At 40.3% G+C, this 22,290-nt stretch overlaps 2 long non-coding RNA genes across 2 annotated transcripts; both read right to left on the reverse strand.

Moving 5' to 3' along the window:
• Positions 1-6,939: 6,939 nt before the first annotated feature.
• On the reverse strand, positions 6,940-7,923 carry LOC104436988. The gene is made up of 2 exons (XR_001985688.2): positions 7,605-7,923; positions 6,940-7,321 (listed from the first exon to the last, which is right to left on the reverse strand). It is a non-coding gene; the product is annotated as an uncharacterized LOC104436988 (long non-coding RNA).
• A 140-nt stretch (positions 7,924-8,063) lies between these two features.
• Positions 8,064-11,979, reverse strand: LOC120291072. Its single transcript, XR_005548905.1, has 2 exons — positions 11,864-11,979; positions 8,064-11,270 (listed from the first exon to the last, which is right to left on the reverse strand). It is a non-coding gene; the product is annotated as an uncharacterized LOC120291072 (long non-coding RNA).
• Between the last annotated feature and the right edge of the window lie 10,311 nt (positions 11,980-22,290).

Here is a 22,290-nt window from a genome sequence, read left to right on the forward strand (position 1 = left end):
CTTCGCGATTTGGAAAGAAAGGCAAACTGAGTCCGAGGTACGTAGGTCCGTTTGAAATTCTAGAGAGAATCAGGACTCTAGTGTATCATCTTGTGTTGGCGCCGAGATTGGCGCAAGTGCACAACGTCTTTCATGTGTTAATGTTGAGCAAGTATGAGCCTGACCCGACTCACGTGCTTAATTTTGAAGAATTTGACGTGGATGACCGAGTGTAAGCCTAGTTCAGATAGTGGATAGGAAAGAGCAAGTTTTTGCGTACAAAGATCATTCTGTTGGTCTAAGTGGTCTGGCAACACCATGGTATTGAAGGAGCATGGGAGACCGAAGAGTCGATGAGGAACTGTACCCCCACCTTTTTGCTTAAGTATTGTAATGATTTAACTTTCGAGGACAGAATTTTTATAAGAAAGAAAGAGTTGTGACATCCTAAAATTTCATTTATGCTTTCAATTGAATTAATCGGGCATTTCATTAATGCCCTTATAGAGTTATTCTCAGAGTTAATCACTCTCGAGATAATTAGACTATCTGGGGAAGCTATTAAGGAATTTTAAGACAATAGACTTGAGAATTTGACCAAGAAACTACTATTCGACCATGTTAATCTTTACAGGCCATTACGGCACAATTAAAAATCAATTAGAGATTAGAGATAAGTTGGTTCGACTGAGATGTGTGGCTAAGTTGGTTCGACTGAGATGTGTGGCTAATCGTAGGTGACTCTACTAAATTGGAAAATTCTCGTCGGCCGGCACTAGACTGATTTTTCTATTATTTTGGTACCCTGTGTTCGTATTTGAATCATCGAGATTTTCATGACAACCGAGAGTCGCCAATGTGTCGAGTGAGTTCATTATGGCTCGAAGAATATCGACCATGGATCAATTGCATTAAATTTTTTTGAAAACTACCCGGTAGCCTAGGTCACACTAAAATCGCGCCAAATTGAAATTAACCGCGAATTTGAGTCCAATTTCAGAAATTGAAAGTTCTGTCATGTCACAAACATTTTAGGAACATCAACTCAGTCTCATAAGATTTTTCTGCAAACCGATACTTTTTGGGAAAAAGTTGAGGTAGGGCCATTTTTGTTTAGAAAACATCAAAGATTGTTTTTTTTATCATAAAATTAGGATGCATGTGAGATTAATTGATATGGAAAAATACCAATTGGATTAATGAGGTGTCGGTTGAATTTATGGAAGCCAAATTGAGTGATATCAAGAACCAATTGGTGTCAAATTTGAAAGAAAACACATGAAATTCGTATGCCCCCCTCCCCCACCAATTCAATTGAGCTTCTAGAAGGACTTTGATGGCTGATTTTCAACCAAGAGATGTAACTGGTGGAGGGGAATGGTCAAGGGGACCAATTTGCTAAGGTTGAAGGCTTGGTAGGCCCCTTGTTCCCTCATCTCTCCCTCTCTCCCTCATCTACCGTTGGTAGCCTCTTCCTCCCATTTCATTGTGCCATTTCGAACCCCTCATCTAGTAGAGAAGTCTCCGGAACAAGCCAACACGCTACTGGGACCCCACGCTGTCGCTATTTGCCGTTTTCGCCCCGCACGAGTGCCACGCGCGCCACCATGTCTTGTCGCTCGACCCCGATGTTCTAGCCGCCCGTTCCGCTGTCCAACCTTGCTATTCTGCTTGTCCCACAGCCCAGCAAGCCTCCTGCCACCGTCGTGAGTCGCTACCACTGCTCGCTCGAGCTGCTAAGGCTCCATCGATCTTATTTGCCTTAATCAGCCATTATCTCTCTTTTGTAGCCCAAAACAAAAGCAAAGTTAGTGGGTTTCCAGCCAAGGGTTTGGCTCGTTTTGGCCCATTTCCCAGCCCCGAAAGCTAGGCCCGCTTTGAAGAGAAGTGAGCCCCGTTGTGTCTCCATCGATTTGCACCGATCGGATCGCCGATCAAGTGAGTTTAACTCACTAATCCTCACTTAGTAGGGTAATGACGCTTAAATGTTGATTAGTTTATGTTGAACATGGTTTAGGTGGATAGTTAGATTAGATTAATGAATTTAATTATTTACTGATGTATGTTAGGTGGATAGTTAGTGCGATTATGGCCTAGACGAACTCTAGTCTAGAGTGACTTGGAAATTTTCCGGGTCCATTTCGACGTTCAATTAGGCATTACAGCCTAAGTTGGATTTATTGGAATTTATTTAATATTTTCCATAATTAATTAATTAATTAATTAATTTCCGAAAATTAGACTGGGATAATTGGTGACTGGAATTTTATGTTGATTATTGTGGTGCAATATGTTTATTTAATTGAGCTTCAATTTGTGTCGATTTTGCATGATTGTGATTTTAGGATTTTATTCCTAAATTAATTAATTTTGGTAATTAATTGGAGAATTATTGGGTGTTGGTCTACAGCACCAAAAATCTATTTTGGGATTGCTGAAAATAGTGAGAGGTTCAAAAGTGAAAACCTTGTATTTTGGCTAAGGCTGGCCGTGTACCTACACGTATATTTTTATTGGACATGATAAAAATGGTAAATTGATGGTATGATCGGAATAGTATACTACAACGGCTTGATGACTTTATATGTCATCTTGGAGAAAGAACAGTATATTATAACAGCTCGATGGCTTTATATGTCATATGGAGAAGGAACAATATACTATATTAACTCAATGACTAGTATGTCTTCTTAGATGATGTAATTGTTAGTAATTATGAATTATACAGACTTGCAGGAAGAGATTGAGGCGAAGGTAAGTCCTCTGACTCGTGTTGTGCTTAGGTAGCCCTTAGGGCACATTTACTTCCTAGTCGGGTCTTAAGGGGTGGAACTCACTGAGACGTCGCCTCACCCCATTATGGGATAACATTTCAGGTCCATAGATGGCAGCACCTCCAACTCCTCCCGAGCTTTTTGGTGAACCTAAGAAATTTACAGAGATAGGTATGGGCACCCTGAAGGGTTATAATATGTATTGATAGTCCACCGCTTGGGTTGATGTGGGTGAACCCAAAAAGGTGCCCCATGAATACCGGGCGTGGTATCGCCACTATAGTGATGGACGAAAGGTGGGCCCAGTGCCAAAATATGATGTACCTCTATATGCATTGGAGGTTGCGTTTGGGAATGGTACAACAGATCCTAAGGGTGGATCGGTGATAGATGCGAATTATTCCAAGTTCGAGGGTGATTTCGACTCTCTGGTGTATTCAGTCGTCGGCTCCAGCTGGAGCGAGGAAGAGGAGAGATCATCAAGGAGGAGGAGGACCTAGAGGAGGATCTAGAGGAGTAGATGAAAACCCCCACCCCTATTTGTTGAATTGGCTTTGAGTAGAACCAAATTTGTTAGTTTTGTTGTGTGTATATATATATATATATAACTCAATTGTTGTATATGTATATAAGTGTGATTGTTTTTCAGGTTCAAGGTTTTGGATTCTTACTTTTCTATCCCATTGTTTTATTGTTTGGGGATTATTTATATGTTTTCGGTTGCGTATTAAAATGAATGGGTTGGCGATGCGTCCTCGGACGTCGCTATTTAATTGACCAGTGAGGAATGGGCGCGCGCTTGAGGATCAGGGCGTGACACTCGTCGTGGATTTCGTCTTGGTCACCATTTCGGCTTAGATCTAAACTTGAAAATAGAACATTTCTTGAATTGAATTTCCCGATGCTAATGCTCAAGCAAAATTCCAACTAGTACGCATCACATAGAGAGAGATAGTGCCACCCCCCTTCCTCCTCATGCCAGCCGACGTCACCCTTCTCCCTTCCTTTGAACAAACGTCCTCCTTCCTCACCTCAACCTAAGGATCTTCTAGAAGTCCTCGAATCCGCTTTGCTTACGGACGTTCCACACGCTCCTTCACAGATGTAGGCGTCTCCTGCTTTTGTCCCTTCCCTAATTCCCAAACACCTGAGCATACAACAAGGGAGGACAGAGTGTGACATCGTCAGCGGGTAAGCAGTAGCATTCGACAGTGGTGGATCTCCAAAAACTTTTAGTCGAGAGAGCTTTTCTTCCCTTTCTTCTTCCTACTGAACTGATACTTCCTCTATGAAAGAGATTCTCGTTCAGAGGATTTTATACAACCGCTTCCAACGAGGCGCGTCATGTAGAAACCTCCTTGGGGGTTCACTTTGGTCACCCACCTATGAGACGAGGGACGGTGGCTCAGGAAGAGGCTTAGGTTTTTTTTTTTCTTTCTGTGTTTTGAATGGGCTCGGGCTGTAATTGATATTTCTTGAGGCCGTGGATTGAATGGAGTCTGGGCTGTCGTCAAATGAACTGGACCGGAGCGAAATGGGCTAGCCTGGGCCATATGGGTTGGACCAAAAATGGCTAACTGGCCCCTTTTCTCTATTTTCTTGTTTTCTTTTCCCATTTTTATCATAAAATATATGTAGTTGATGCATTTATTAAAATTTAGGTGTCAACATAAGGTGGTGATTCTTGGAGCTTTTATCATGGGTATGTGGGGATTTTGCTTGTATAGGTCAAGTTTGCACATGTAATATGTACCAATTGAGGCACCACATTATTTAATCATGTAAAGCAGCGGCACTCTATCCATATTTTTGTTGTGGAATCACTTCGTTCGTGCAAATGGGTATAATACTTTGAAAGGGCATGTATTTCAACGATATGTGGGGACCAATAAATCTTTGCACTAATGCTCGCTCGATCGGAATGAGATGTAACCTAAGCACTTTAAGAGAAATTATTCTACCGTATGGTTGTGTTATGGAGATAGTTACAGATGAGCAATAATGGTATCATTAGCACATTAGGAGTCGGTCTTCTCGACATGATAATCCCTAGTGATTTCGAGCGTGCAAATGGTTACGGACATTGGGAATCTACTGACAACTATTTCTTGGGGGGAACCAAGAAAAAACCTGCAATCTCTTCTTCAAATTTGTATTTTCTCGAATTGAATTTTAATTTTGTCGAGAGTCCTTACTGTAGATTGCCCTGAAGGAAGCTATCATACCTTCTTGGTCGTCGCTTCTCTCGCCATGCTTCATTGCAATGATGTTCTTCCCTTGAACCCCATAAAAATCCGAGAATGATTTGTTTCTAAGTCTTCCCTTGAACGATCATCTACACTTCTTTTTTACGATTCGAGGGAAACGGTCTTCATAAATTGAAAGAAAGAAAAAGAAACATAAAAAATTATAAATTCTTTGAAAAATCTTGTTTATGATTCACTTAAATTTATTAGGTAATCCATCCATGGCTCATTTAAAATCCTTTTTTTTTTGGGTCGATAAATCCATTAGTTGTTAGGTAATTCATTTATGACCCACTTGAGTTTATTTTAAAACTAAAGACAATCCATTTATGATTCACAATATTAAATGAGTTAAAATATCGGTTCTAGATTCATTTTGTCATCTCCAATTTCGATGAATGGCAAACAGGGAATAAGTCGAGAGAATCAGTTAGACAATCTCACATATTTTGGAGAAAAAATGAAATGCATATAGAAACCATCATCCTAAAATAGGTAGTTTAAAGAGTCTCACCATTTAGGAAACTGAGGTTATATGCAGTCTCTCAGTTTTGTACACCAAGCAATGAGGCCTCTCCGTTAATTTGGAGAAATTATCGAAAAAGTCCTAAATTTATTGCAATTTTTTTCAATTTGATCATGAACATTCTTCTTTATAATCAATTCACTCCTAAACAATTTATAATTATGTCAATTCAGTCCATTCGATCAAATTTGGCCGACCAGTACTGACATGGATGTCACCGACACCGGTAGATAATTTTTTTAATAATATTTTATCTTTTGAATTTTTTTATCAATATTTTATTTTATCTTTTATTTTCCTCTCTCTCTCTCTCCTTCTTCCTTTTGCTTTGACGACCGGCCAATGGCAAGCTCGCCTCGCCATTGCTAGGTGAGGGCAAGCGTCGCTAGGGGATTAGCAAGGCTCGTCTAGGGCCTTGCCAAATTCGGTAAAGGCTTGCCTTGCTAGTGGTCGGGCAAGCTTGCTCTCGCCTAATGACGACAAGGTCAAGCTCACCGATCCATTAGTGAGGGCTTGCCTTGCCGGATTTGGGCGAGCTCACCCTCTCCCAATGACGGCGAGGTCAAGCTCCCAGTCCATTAGCGAGGGCTTGCCTCGCGGACTGGGTGAGCCAGCCATTGGCCAATCGCCTTAGTCCGGTGACCGACCCTCCACTTTAGCTAGTTGGTAGAGAAGAAAAATAGGAGGGAGAAGGAGAAAAAAAGAGAAAAAAAAGAAAAATTAAAAAAAAAATTAAAAAAATAAGAAAATAAAATATTATTAAAAAATTGTTTGTTGTCACTGGCCAGCGTCCATGTTAGCATTGATTGGCTAAATTTGGCTAGATTGATTAAATTGACATAATTACAAACGTTTTAGAACTAAATTGACCAAAAAAAATGTTTATGATTGAATTTGAAAATTTACAATAGGTTTATAACTATTTTGGTAACTTTCCTTCCATTAGTTTGGATTATTCTATTCTTATTTTGCAAATACCGATAACCTCATGAGGCGGGTTGATATACACAAACTGTGCATGGTTATGAGCTATGCACCACAACCTTCTCATTTTTAGTCGAATACACAAAACCTGCTCCACGAAATGTTTCTGCATTGCAATCTTAAAAAATTTCCTCTGATTGTTCTATCTGAAAATGTAATGGCGTGTTTACGTGATGTTAACTAAGCTGTAAGTTAATCAAACATGATTTTTGGTATATTTCATAGCTACTAAAGATGTGTTGTTGAGAACGTACCAGTGTGTTTGCCAAGAAGGTAATAACCTCAGCCATCTGCGATCAACCAGTCCTTTCGAGTGAAATTACCATTAAGATAGCGCACCAAATGCCAACTGTCCAGCCAAAATAAGGCTGGCATTATCCTTACAGTGACTAAAATAACTGAAAGACTCCAGTAATAAGTAAATCTTCTCTGTCTTAATCAAATTCCATTGCTATTAAAGACAACTTAGAAACCTTATCCATATAAAAGCAAGTTGTTTCCACATTGTTTTGACTTATTGATGGTGCGTCAAGATCAGAACTGAATAGAAAAACCTCGGACTTAACAACCAATTGACCAAATTGAAATCACCATCATTTTGGAAACCATAACATTGTGAAGATCTGTTGATCAATGGCAAGGGAACTTCAAAATTTCCTTCTTATTCACTGACACCAGAATCTTTTGCTCATAAGAAACACGAACTCTGGAAAACAAGAACCAGAAGCATCAAGTCCAAAGATATGCAGCTGAAAGTCCACAGCAGGAGTCTTATTGCAGATGTCCTCCATCCTATTGTAAAAAGAAACGATCTCCAGAACAAAAAACATTGTAATCAGAGCACTGTAGATTTTGCATAGGAATAGATACTGGTGCACGATCTAGTACTAATGCCCATGATGAACAGCATGCTAAACCCCAAGACAACTGCAAGCAGAGAAGCCTCAACCCACTCCCCTCAACAGAGCAACCTACCCATTGCAGTCATTAGTGGGAAGCCCACGTTTTCAAAACACAGTAGAAGATCACCCCATTATGGTTTCAAACCCATCAAAGTCCCCAGTAAAAAGTTTTTTATCAGGATCAAGCATGTACCTAGTAAGCTCGTGCCACAGACAACCTTGAATATGGGAACAAGCAATATGGCTCTCTTCCATTTGTCTGCTGTATTAAAGCCTCAATAATGCATGACAAGGATACCAACCATAAACCAACCCAACCAAAGATAGATGTCAATAGATCATCGAACTTGGGAAAAGCTCAGTCATTCTAAGTAATAATTGACCAACCTCATCATATGTACTCATTCCTGAAACAACCTCCTCAATCAAAGAGATTGCTCTGTGAAAAAAGAAGCACAGCCAGTGCATTGGATTATAAATGCAGAAACAGCTCTAAAACAACAAAAGGATTGATCAATTGATGATCAAAGGAGTGTAAACACTGAGGATGTCCATGACCACTCCTCAACAACCACTTAAAGTATAGAAATCACCTGGTAAATGAAAAGTTCCAACAAAAATTCTGTATCGAAAGAAACATATAAATCGTATAGAATGAAACCCTAAGCTAAGTAAATTGTATGAAGCTAGCATTCGCATATAAATTACACTTGCAATATCTCCATGATTTACCACCAATCACTTTAGTTAATGCAGCATGCATTACAAGTATAGAAACAAGCCATAACTTTGAGGATCCCAAGCTTTCCAGATTCATAAACAATCCCTACAATGGAAGATAGTGAATGACTATTCATTTTCCAAAAACAACAAAAGGCAAGAGAAGCTCAAATAAATAAGAGCTTGTTAATTGAAATGTAAAAAGAACCATTACAGATTAAAGACAGCCCATACCTAAACAAAAGAGGCTTGCAATACAAGGAAAATGAGGAAGGCCTAATCATCTCACCATAAACGGAAAAAAGCAGAAGTGGAAAACAAACTTCATTCAAACCAATAACTGCCTAGAATCCACAAAGCAGCTGCTTGTCCAATTTCAAACAATCATCAACTCAGCCCTACAGAAGAACACAATAGATCACCACTTCTCAAACCCGGCAAAACTTAAGCCTCTAGAGAGAACTCAACAATTTCTATCTCACTGCTCCCTGAAGACAGTCAACTGAAGACAAACTTAAATCAAAACTACAAAATGCCTAGAGATCTTCAAAATTCCAGTCCAGCGCCTGTCCTGAATATGTGGTCAGAGACTATTTCAGAACTCGAGCAAACAAAAACTGCATAATAGATCACCACTTCTCCAAGACATACAAATCAAAAGTTTCCAATCCAATTCTGAAGAGAAAGTACACTCTAAAATAACAAAGAACAACTAGTATCAACTATCATCATCTGTTAAAAAATAGATTTAAAATAAGAAAGATCAAGAATAACAATCCAGATAGTTATTTGAAATACATCATCAAAAAATAAAATTCTACCAGTATGCCCTGAAGTAAAACCGATTCTGTCAGCAAACAGCCTTCACAGTCCCAATAACCAAATAAAACCTACAATTCTTTAGATATTTATATGGCCATTGACTGAATCCAACTTGAACAATCTCTTGCACAGAAAGAACACGAAATGACCTCTTGATCTGTACCAAAAGAAAAACACAGAAGTCGTGTACAAAGGAAGGCGAAGCAAAGTAGGTAATGCCAAGAGCGATTTCCACGATGGGGAAGAAGTGCATAACGCATACATCTTAATGATATCTTCATGAATAACCAGAGATCCAATTAGTGATTGTGGCACACAGATAAGAATGAAGAGAAACGAGCTACTACTTGTCTGGACCTTTCCAGACAAGAAAGAACTCTGACAGAAGAGCTTGTCCTATAAATTAATTCTTATGCAGCAAGAAAGAGCCATCACTGATCACAGACACTCCATCGTGAAATGGACGAGTTAAAGGATTGCCTCGACCAAACTATGACCTACAAAGGAAAGAAAACATCTTATCGTTCCACCTCAACTAGATGATAACCACCTTGACTCGAAGATCACAGAAGTGGAAGACAAATTAGAAATTGATGCTGCATTGTAGACACTCCATGTCGAACTTGGCCACATGAAATATTGCCTTGACCAAACTCTGATCTGCGAAGGGAAGAGAACTAGATCTGATCTCTCGGATTAACTAAGAAATGACAGAAGTAAAGGAAGAGTTTTATTGAAACCAATTAACTGCCCAAAATCCGAAAACAGAGCTCATCCAATTTCAAGCGATTATCAACTCAGCCCACAGAAAAAGCAACAGATCACCAGCTGTCAAATCCAGTAAAACTTTCAATCTGTAAAAGAAGCCTAGAAGGTTGTCAAAATTTCAGTCCACCGTTTTTCTTGAAGAAAAAAGGCTTCTAAAGATCATCAGCTCAACCAAAGAGTGCAAGATCATCAGTCCTCTAAAAAGCCCAAATGTCATATTCTAGGTAACCGACTGACCAGTTGCATTGTATTAATTGTCCTCAGACAACATCCTCAGAGAAAAAAAAAACGATCGCTCCAGGAAGAAAGAAGCCACTGCCAATTCACGGAATTAGTCTTTACCAGAATCAGCTCATAATACAATGGAAAGATCAATCAATGATGAATCTATCAACGACCAGAAGAGTGCAAACTCTAACAACGCCCACAACATGTGAAAGTCCCAGAGAGGCCAGGTGTAACCTTCGGAAAATAAGATAGCATAAACAGAATCAGACCAATTTAACAATCAATCCAAGAAACAAGAAGAAAAGCAGAGGATCAAGAGCGCATTTTGGGAACAATGTCTCATCTGAACTTCGCAGAGGCTGTCGACTGAGAGGGGAACACGATGCAAGATGAAACTGAAGGATGAGGACACACGAGAGGGACTATTTCTGGGAAGGAGACACTGGCCTTCGAACTTATAAGATGCGGATCTGGATTGGATACTGGATAGTGATCTGTTGTGGTGTGTAAAGACAGGTTTTATGAAGAATCTCCATGAGGTGAAAAACTTATATACGTTATAAGCGATCAAGGCGATACCAACTGAATAACAAAGAAAAGAGTTAGACCAAAAACTCATATCTGACTGAAGCAATTCCCCGAGAAGGCAAGAACCTCATCCATTTGTGACCAACCACTTGTTTCAAGTGAAATTACCAGCAAGGGAGTGCACCAAATGCTATCCAACCACAAGGCGAGTAATATACTTAGAATAACTATGAAATAATCGAAAGACTCCTGCAATTAGCACATCTTCTCCATCTAAATCAAATTCCATGGCTATTAAAAACCAAAAAGATACTATGTCCATATAAAAAGCAATTTGTCTCCACATTGACCAACTTACTGACAGTGGATTGTGATCAGAGTTGGATAAAATCTCAGTCTCAACAACCATCTTCACCAAATTGAATTCACCATCATCTTAAAGCTGGTGAAAGATAGCAGAGAGCTGTTGATCAATGGCAAGGGAACTTCAAAATTTCATTTTTATTCACCCACACTAAAATTTTTGTTAATAAGAGAAAATAACTCTGGAAAATGAGAGCCAGAAGTATCAAGTCATACGGTATGCAGCTGAAAGAGCAATCAGGAGTCCTACAGAAGAATGGGGAGAGAAATGAGCTAGAACATGTGCGGACCTTTCCAGACATGAAAGAACTCTGAAAGAAGAACTTGTCCCATGAATTAATGCTTATGCAACAAGAATGAACCATTACCAATCGCAGATACTCCATATCAAAATTGACGAGGTAAACTATTGGCTCGACCAAACTCTGACCTGCGAAAGAAAGAGAACATCTGATCGTTCCACCTTAACTAGAAGATAACAGAAGTGGAAGACAGATTAGGGGTTGATGTGTATGAGCAAGAAAGAACATCACTTATCCCAGACACTCCATATCAATCTTGGCCAGGTATAGTATTGCCTCGACCAAACTCTGATCTGTGGAGTCTGATCTTTCGGGTTAACTCGAAAATAACAGTAGTAAAGGACAAGTTCCATTCAAAACAACAACTGCTAAAAATCCAAGCAGCAACAACTCATTAAATTTCAAACAATTCTCATCTCAGCCCTCCAGAAAACGCAATAGATCACCAGCTGTCAAAATCCAGTAATACTTTGGAATGGTAAAAGAAGCCTAGAAGGTTGTCAAAATTTCAATTTCAATCATTTGTCGTACTTCTAGATCACCAGCTCAACCACAAACAGTGTAAGATCGATCATTAGTCCTCCAAAAGCCCAAATGTGGCATTCTATGTAACCAACTGACCAGTTGCATCGTATTCATTGTCCACTTGGACATCATCCTCAGAGAAAATGATCACTCCAAGAAGAAAGAAGAAACTGCCAATTCAGGGAATAGTGAATACCAGAATGAGCTCATAATGCAATTGAACTTGTGAAGATCAATCGATGATGAATCGATCAGCGATCAGAGGAGCACAGACCCTAACGATGCCCACAACATGCCAGTCCCAGAAAGCCAGGCGTAACCTTCGGAAAATAACAGTGTTAAAAAAATCAGACTGATTTCAAAATCAATCAAGAAATATAAAGAAAAAAAGAAAGGTCAGGAACGCGTTTTCAGGAACAATGTCTCCTCTGAAGAGTAGTTCAGAAAGGGTGTCGGCTCAGTGAGGAATGCATGCACAATCATAGATGCACGATGAGCCTGAAGGATGAGGACATGAGGGAGGGACAATTTCTAGGAAGGAGACACCAGCAAGCGGATCCAGATTGGATGATGATCTGTTGTGGCGCGTACACCTTGCAAAGAAAGAACCATCACAGATTATATGTTAACCAAATGCTGATCTCCGGAGGAACGAGAATTGGGTTTTGCATTAATTGGAAAATTAGGGGATTGGAGAACAAATTTCCATTCAAACCGATAACAGCCTCAAGAGACGATAGAGCTTATCCAATTTCAGACAATGATCAGCTCGCACCAGATCACCACTTGTCAAGTCTAGCAAAACTCCGACTTGTGAGAGGATCCGGGCTAGACGATAATCAACCCCCAAAGTTATAAAATAAAATAAAAAATTCCCAATACTGACCAGCAAATTTCGGCCTATCGCCTGAAAGACTACTGGTTCATCATCTCAACTGAAAAGAGGCAGCAAAAGGATCATCAGTCCTCCAAGAAGCCCAACATCTAGTTTTATGAAACAAACTGACCGGTGTCATGGTATTCATTCGTTCTTGCCATCGTCAGAAAAATAGTTCACTCCAAGGGGGAAACAAACCACTGCAAATTCACCTAATACCAGAATCTAGAAGCAGATCATAAAACAATTTTACAGAAAAGTGGGTTCTTTAAAGAATCAGAGGAGGAGCTAAACCAAACACTTCCCTTAACAATGTCTCCCGATGAGACTGAAGATGAGGACATGAGGGAGCGACAATTTCTAGGAAGGAGACACCGGCAAGCGGATCCGTATTGGATAATGATTTGTTGTGGTGCGTACACCTTGCAAAGAAAGAACCATCACAGATCATACATCAACCAAACACCGACCTCCGGAGGAACGAGAATCAGGTTTTGCATTAATTGGAAAATTAGGGATTGAAGAACAAATTTCCATTCAAACCGATAATTGCCTTGAGAGACGATAGAGCTTATCCAATTTCAGACAATGATCAGCTCGCACCAGATCACCACTTGTCAAGTCTAGCAAAACTCCAACTTGTGAGAGGATCCAGGCTAGATGATAATCAACCCCCAAAGTTAAAAAAAACCGAAGAACAAGTTCCAATCAAGAACAGCAAATTTCAGCCTATTGCCTGAAAGACTACTTACTGGTTCATCATCTCAACCGAAAAGAGACGGCAAAAGGATCATCATTCTCCAAATAGCCCAACATCTAGTTTTATGAAACAAACTGACCGATGTCATGGTATTTATTCGTTCTTGCCATCCTTCGAAAAATAGTTCACTCCGAGGGGGAAAGAAACCACTGCGAATTCACCATAATTACAAAAATCTAGAAGCAGATCATTAACAAATTGTACAGAAATTGGTTTCTTTAAATGATCAGAGGGGGCGCTAAACCAAACGCTTCCCATAACGATGTTTCCTGATGAGACTGAAGGATGAGGACATGAGGGAGGGACAATTTCTAGGAAGGAGACACCAGCAAGTGGATCCAAATTGGATAATGATCTGTTGTGGCGCGTACACCTTGCAAAGAAAGAACCATCACAGATCATATGTCAACCAAATGCTATGCTGACCTCCGGAGGAATGAGAATTGGGTTTTGCATTAATTGGAAAATTATGGGATTGGAGAACAAATTTCCATTCAAACCGACGAGAGATGATAGAGCTTCCCCAATTTCAGACAATCATCAGACCGCGGCAAATCACCACTTGTCAAGTCCAGCAAAACTCCAACCTGTCGGGACTAGACCGGCAAATTTCAGCCTATTGCCTGAAAGACTACTTTCATCATCACAACCAAGAAAAAAGAAGCAGCAAAAGGATCATCGGTCTTCCAAAAAGCTGTGTTTTATGAAACAAGCTGTTCATCGTCCTTGACATCCTCAAACAAACAATTTCGCTCCAAGGGGAAAGGATCTACTGCGGATTCACCAAATAACAAAATCCAGAAGCAGCTCGTGAAACAATTGTACAGAAAGATCGATCGGTCATTGTATTAATAAAGGGTCAAAGGAGGAGCTAAACGAAACGCTCCCATTACGGCATCCTCAAGAGATATGATCCAAGAGGAAGGAAAGAAGCCGCGCACTGCCCATTGACCGAACAACACGATTCCAGAATGAGCTGGTCAAAACAACGACGCATAATGCAAAGATCAATCGATCGGTCAATGAATCGCTAAGCGATCAAAGGGACGAGGCGTAAACCAATAGGCAAGGTAGACCGAGCCGAACCCTGAAAAATCTCCGCATCAACAGTCAAATCGGGATCGCTACTTCTCCTCCTCTCTGGAAGATGATGATATCGCCAGACGCTGACAGAGATCGTAGGCCAAGCGAAACCCTCAAGAATCTCCACACAACAGGGATGTGGGTGGGTCTCTGCAACCAGATGATGCTTCCACAAAATCAAGACCGAGATAGCGATCAGAACCCCATCAACAATCAATCAATCGAGAAACGGAATTAGAAAAGGGAGACGGGCCGACGGAGAAATCTCTCAATCGAGAAGACGAACGATATTGCCAGATGCCACTGCAGGCATTAAAGGACTTGGCAAATAAATTTGAAACAAATTTAAACAGTTGGATCTTTTTATGATAAGATTAAACATCAGGATGAAATTAAGCACTCATTAGAAGGTTGGGATTTATTCTACTACTTAGCCTTTAGTGGGAACTACATTTTTTGGATAATTCAACGACACGAATGACTTGATGGCAAAGAAAGAAAAGGCCAAGTAAATCGACTCGTTCTTGATAGAGTAAGAATTATGGGGAGAATGAGGGTGAATCCATGTAGAGGGATTGTGTGAGCTCGTGGCCAAGTAACTTTTGATTCCAAAACACAAGCAATATAAAACTAATTTGTCAGACGAGTAATATCAACTGGAACTTCAATATAAAGAGAATCCACAAGAGAGCTTCTACGGACGGCAACAAACCAATTGAAAGTAGAAACGAATAATCTGCCATGATGTTGGTGAATATCTGCAATCAGTTTCTCATCTCACAGGGGTAAGCTAGAAGCATCTGACAAGCCAAACTGCCATCCATGTGTGCCACCAGCAAAGCAACAACTAGAGTTAGCCTTGAAACAGGACTCAATAGGAGTTTCATCCAGTGAAGTTCACAGAAAAAGATGAGAGGACGACATTATCAAAGAAAAAAGAGAGACTTGAACTGGCACCCAAAATTAACCAATTATACCAAAAATAACCCCAGAAGCAGCAAAAAGTAGCCACATATGACCAACCTAACCAACAACAAGACTTAGCCTTGGACACAAGACTCAATTGTAGTAATTGTAGTTTTATCCAGTGAGGTTTGTAGACCAAGATAGAGAGCATGACATCATCAAACAGAGATACTTGAACTGGCACCCAACATAAACCACTTGATCATGAGAGAAGTACCAAAAGAGTGACTTAACAAAATAGTGTGATCATACGAAAAATACCCCAGGAGAAGCAAAAAGCAAAAGCTTGCTAAGTCAAATACACTACAACACAAACCAGGTCGAATTCAGAATGATCTGCAACAAAAGAACTCCAACTCACAACATGAGAGAACTATATGTTCATCGCATCTCCTCTAATCCTTGAAAATAAAACAATCAGACAATCCCTGTAGAAAGATCCAGAACTTGCTCATCACTCTGATCCAAAAAGGAAAATGACAATTCAGTAGCTCAACTAAACATAATTGCATTAAATAACAACCTCCTGCCTTCCCAACTCAAGAACTTGGATTCTCTAACAGTTTTGATTACACGGTCCTTAGTTGGATTGCTCTAAACCGGAACAAGCACCCTTGGAAAACTGAGTAAGTCCATACAGCATGGAAGCCACAAAATTAGTATGCTCAGAGGGAGACTTTGAACCTTAATAACTTTGATAAGCTTTCTATCCAAAATCAGAGCCTTCGCCAACATTGTTCTGGACATAGACCCAACCAGATGCTTCAAAATTCATCCCTTCAAAGAAAATACCAAAGCAAATGAAACTGATCATAAGGCAACCGTCTAGTATCTCCAATTACAAGGAAGATGACTTCGAACAACCCTTGTAGAGCCGATGAGAAAGAGATACGGTAAATATCTGGTTGACAGATCATCATTTGCAAAGGATCACGATGCAATTGGACATGTATAAGTTCATAGCCCTAAACAGGTTTGCTTTATTAAATTTAGATCATATAAACGAAGCAGAAGTTCACCCGTCGTACATTAGGGTATCATAAGAGATCAGAAGGGGTCCATGCTCGCTAGACATGTTAAAACCTCAAACCAAAGCTTATTCACTGCAGGATTGTTGTCTGCCCCTTCAGCTTCACCGATTTAAAAATAACTACAAAAATTTGACAAACATGGCAACCAAGCACCAAGTGTCTGCTCCTCCCAGCTTGACCAGCCATGTCTGCTGACAGCATACATGAAATGACACAGCTTTGTGAAGAATAAGAAATGAGAGAATCAGCAGAAAGGAGAGAACCGGTCCGAGGGCAAGCAATGCCAAGGAATGATGATATGTCCATATGGCTGTCCGGTCAACATCCCCATGTGAGGCCTGATCACATATGCCAATCATGCAAACAGGCAAAAGCACAGCATCGTTCATCTTTTCAGAATGAGATGCTAACAGTTTGCAATGGAGTATCACTTGGGCCCTTGCAGAAAAGCCTTTATTGTCCCATGGATCCACGAGAACCTAAAATATTCACAATTTAGGCCCCAAGGTGGCACCCTACACACTAAAAACAACCCATCTCACATACAAAAACCCTCACTTGTAAACTGTCCCCAATAATGACGGTGCCAGAAGAAAGTATTATAGAGGGGGAGAATATTGGCTAAGCAAAAATCCATACAGATATCTTATTGCACCTAAGCAGACTTAGTACTCTCCTTTTGCAAGTATGTCCAACAGAGAGGCCATCCAATGACAATCCACGATCTTTTGTCAAATTTCAAACCCTCAAAGCATAAGTCGAGCTTGTTCTCGCAAACCCTATCATAGCATGGCCAAAATATTAATTGATTAAGGATTCATCCATGTACACATATAGAGTGAAGACATCAAAGGAACCAAATCCAAGAAGGGGGAGCTTATCCAATTTCAAACAAAGCGCGGACTCCGCAATTCATCAACTTAGCCATACAGAAAAAGCTGAATTGTCATCTTTCCACTCCAAGGGAATCAACTGAGGAATGACATTCAACAAAGTGCCTACGCAGCAGGAGTTTATCAAAATTTCAGCTCTTCAAGTGGTCCTCGAGATGATCAAGGACACTGCCCATACACCAACCCAACCGAAGATAGATGTGAATAGATCGTCAAACTCAAGAAAAGCTCAGTCATTCTAAGTAATAATTGACCAACCTCATCATATATACCAGTCCTTAGAATCCACAAAATGGCTGTTTATCCAATTTCAAACAATCATCAACTCACCCTACAGAAGAAGGCAATAGATCACACCACTTCTCAACATGGAAAAGCTTCCAGTAGAGGAATTAGAACTCGATAATAATTATCTCACTGCTCCTGAAGATAATCAACTGAAGACAAACTTAAATCAAAACTACAAGATGCCTATAAATCCTCAAAATTCGCTCATCCTGAAGATGCAATCAGAGAAGACTACTTCAGAACTCAAGAAAACAAAGACTGCATAATAGATCACCTCTCCTCCAAGAAGCCCAATCACCTTCTTCTATGTTAACTCACCAGCTTCTATGTATTTGTCATTCTTAGACGACATGCTCGGATAAAGAGATCGGTACAAGAGGAAAGATGCAACTGCCAATCCACCAAAATCCATAATCATTTTGATAAACAATTTAAATGGATCAATCTATTGATGAACCATCCGAGAACATTGCTTTATAAGTGAAAACATTCCATGCTATACTTTTGGTAAAATTTTGGCAAAAGGTAAATGCTACCACATAAAACAATGTAAAAAATAAATACTTTTGGAAAAGAACCTAGCCTGCAAGTTCCCAATAACATAGGGAAAAAGAGGCAATATGTCACATAAAAGTAACATCTCAGCATAGGAAATTACCATGCAGACAACATCAATCTGGTGCGAGCTGACGATTGTATGATTATCAGTCCTCCAAAAAGCCCAAACATCCGTGTTTTATGAAACAAGCTGACTGGAGTCATCGCATTCACGTCCTGGACATCCTCAGACAAACACTTTCGCTCCATGTTGAAAAGAAGCCACTGCGGATTCACCAAATAACAAAAATCCAGAGGCAGCTCGTGAAACAATTGTACAGAAAGTGAGTTTGATAGAGGATCAGAGGAGGAGCTAGACCAAACACTTCCTATAATGACATCTCCCGATGAGATTGAAGGATGAGAACATGAGGGAGGGACTACTTCTAGCAAGGAGACACCGGCAAGTGGATCTGTATTGGATACTGATCTGTTGTGGCATGTACACCTTGCAAAGAAAGAACCATCACAGATCATACATCGACCATACACAGACCTCCGAAGGAATGAGAATTGGGTTTCGCATTAATCGCAAAATTATGGGACTGGAGAACAAATTTCAATCAAACCGATAACTGCCTCCAGAGGCGATAGAGCTTATCCAACTTCAGACAATCATCAGCTCGCACCAGATCACCACTTAGTCGAGTCTAGCAAAACTCCGACCTGTGAGAGGATCAGGACTACACAATAATCAACCCCCAAAGATAAAAAAAACCAAAGAACAAAATTCCAATGAAGACCAGCAAATTTCAGCCTATTGCCTGAAAGACTACTAGTTCATCATCTCAACCAAGAGAAAAAGACAGCAGCCAAAGGATCATCAGTCCTCCAAAAAGCCCAAACATCCGTGTTATATGAAACATGCTAACCGGTGTCGTCGTATTCATCGTCCTCGACATCCCAAGACAAACAGTTTCGCTCCATGGGGAAAAGAAGCCACTGCAGATTCACCAAATAACAAAAATCCAGTAGCGGCTCGTGAAACAATTGTACAGAAAGTGGGTTTGATAAAGGATCAGAGGAGGAGCTAAACCAAACACTTTCCATAACGACGTCTCCCAATGAGATTGAAGGATGAGAACACGAGGGGGGGACTATTTCTAGGAAGGAGACACTGGCAAGCGGATCTGGATTGGATAGTGATCTGTTGTGGTGCTTACACCTTGCAAAGAAAGAACCATGACAGATCATACATCGACAAAACAGACCTCCGAAGGAATGAGAATCGGGTTTCGCATTAATTGGAAAATTATGGGAGTGGAGAACAAATTTCATTCAAACCAATAACTGCCAAGAGAGACAGAGCTTATCCAATTTCAGACAATCGTCAGCTCGCACCAGATCACCACTTGTCGAGTCTTGCAAAACTCCGACCTGTGAGAGGATCAGGACTAGATGATAATCAACCCCCAAAAATAGAAAACCGAAGAACAAATTCCAATCAAGACCACCAAATTTCAGCCTATCGCATGAAAGACTACTTTCATCATCTCAGCCAAAAAGATGAAAGCAAAAATGATCATCAATGCTCCAAAAAACGAAACACCCGTGTTTTAGTATTCATCGTCCTTGACATCCTCAGACAAGCAATTTCGCCCTGAGGGGGAAAGAAGCCAACTGCAAATTCACCAAATAACAGAAAGATCGATAGGTTATTGTATCAACAAAGGGTCAAAGGAGGAGTTAAACCAAGCACTTCCCATGAGGACATCCTCTGACATCAAGAAATATGATCCAAGAGGAAAGAAGCCACACTCCCAATTCACCGAACAACAAGAATCCAGAATGATCTGGTCAAAACAACAGCGCAAAGTTCAATCGATCGGTCGATGAATCACTAAGCAACCAAAGGACAAGAGGTAAATTGAATAATTCCGATAACCAATAAGCATCGTAGGCCAAGCGAGAAACCCTCAAGAATCTCCGCAACAGGGGTGGGTCTCTGCAACCAGATAACGCCTCACAAAATCAAGACCGAGATAACAATGAATCAAGAAACGGAAACCAAAAAGGAGAAAGAGCAGTTTCGCTCTAAGGGGAAAGAAGCCCCTGCGGATTCACCAAATAAGAAAATCCAGAAACAGCTCGTGACAGAAAGATCAACCGGTCAGAAAAGGAGCGCTAAACCAAACACTTGCTGCGACAGCATCCTCATATGAAAGAAAGAAGCCACACTGCCAATTCACCGAACAACGAGAATCCAGAATGAGCTGGTCAAAACAACAACCCAAAGTTTAATCGATCGGTCAATGAATCACTAAGCAATCGAAGGGACGAGGCATAAACCAAAGAATCCAATAACCAAATAGGAACCGTAGGCCGAGCCAAGCCCTCAAAAATCTCCGCAACATTGAGTCTTCTGCAACCAAATGCTTCACAAAATCAGCCCGAGAAAGCAATCAATCCCCGATCAAGAAACAGAAACCAAAAAGGAGAAAGGCCGATGGAGAACGCTCGATCGGGATAATCGCTACTTCTTCTCTCTGGAAGAAGATGATATCGCCAGACGCCAATAAAGATTGTAGGGCAAGCGAAACCCTCAAGAATCTCTGCAATATAGGGGTGGACCTCTGCAACCAGATGATGCTTCCCAAAATCAAGACAAAGAAAGCAATTTGCCCCATCAACAATCAATCAATCAAGAAACAGAAAACAAAAACGAAGAAGGGCCGACGGAGAACGCTCAGAAAACAAAGATAATAAAGTAAGAGTTTTGGAGAGAATGGGGGGTGAATCTATGTAGAGGGATTGTGCGAGCTCATGTTTGATTCCAACACACAAGCAATATAAAACTAATTCGTCAGGCAAGTAGTATCAACTGGAACTTCAATATAAAGAGAATCACCAAGAGAGAGCTTCTACGGACTGCAACAAACCAATTGAAAGTAGAAATGAATAATCTGCCATGATGTTGGTGAATATCTGCAATCAGTTTCTCATCTCTCAAGTATAATATAGAAGCATCTGACAAGCCAAACTGCCATCCATGTGTGCCACCAGCAAAGCAGCAACTAGAATTAGCCTAGAAACAGGACTCAATAGGAGTTTTATCCAATGAAGTTCACAGAAAAAGATGAGCGGACGATATTATCAAAAAGAGAGACTTGAACTGGCACCCAAAATTAACCAATTATACCAAAAATACCCCCAGAAGCAGCAAAAAGTAGCCACATATGACCAACCTAAGCAACAACGAGACTTAGCCTTGGACACAAGACTCAACTGTAGTAATTCTAAATTTATCCAGTGAGGTTTGTAGATGAAGATAGAGAGCACGACATCATCAAAGAGAGATACTTGAACTGGAACCCAAAAAAACTACTTATATGAAAAATACCCCAGGAGAAGCAAAAAGCAAAAGCTTGCTAAGTCAAATACACTACAACACAAACCAGGTCGAATTCAGAATGATCTGCAACAAAAGGACTCCAACTCACAACATGAGAGAACTCTATGTTCATCGCATCTCCTCTAATCCTTGAAAATAAAACAATCAGACAATCCCTGTAGAAAGATCCAGAACCAGCTCTCATCACTCCGATCTAAAAAGGAAAACAACAATTCAGTAGCTCAACTAAACATAATTGCATTAAATAACAACCTCCTGCCTTCCCAAATCAAGAACTTGGATTCTCTAACAGTTTTGATTACACGGTCCTTAGTTGGATCGCTCTAAACTGGAACAAGCACCCGTGGAAAACTGAATAAGTCCATACAGCATGGAAGCCACAAAATTAGTATGATCAGAGGGAGACTTTGAACCTTAATAACTTTGATAAGCTTTCTATCCAAAATCAGAGCCTTCGCCAACATTGTTCTGGACATAGACCCAACCAGATGCTTTAAAATTCATCCCTTCAAAGAAAATACCAAAGCAAATAAACCTGATCATGAGGCAACCGTCAAGTATCTCCAATTACAAGGAAGATGACTTCGAACAACCCTTGTAGAGCCGATGAGAAAGAGATACGGTAAATATCTGGTCGACAGATCATCATTCGCAAAGGATCACGATGCAATTGGACATGTATAAGTTCATAGCCCTAAACAGGTTTGCTTTATTAAATTTAGATCATATATACGAGGTAGAAGTTCACCCGTCGTACATTAGGGTATCATAAGAGA

Source organism: Eucalyptus grandis, chromosome 3, assembly GCF_016545825.1.
Source record: "Eucalyptus grandis isolate ANBG69807.140 chromosome 3, ASM1654582v1, whole genome shotgun sequence".
Lineage (NCBI taxonomy): Eukaryota > Viridiplantae > Streptophyta > Magnoliopsida > Myrtales > Myrtaceae > Eucalyptus > Eucalyptus grandis.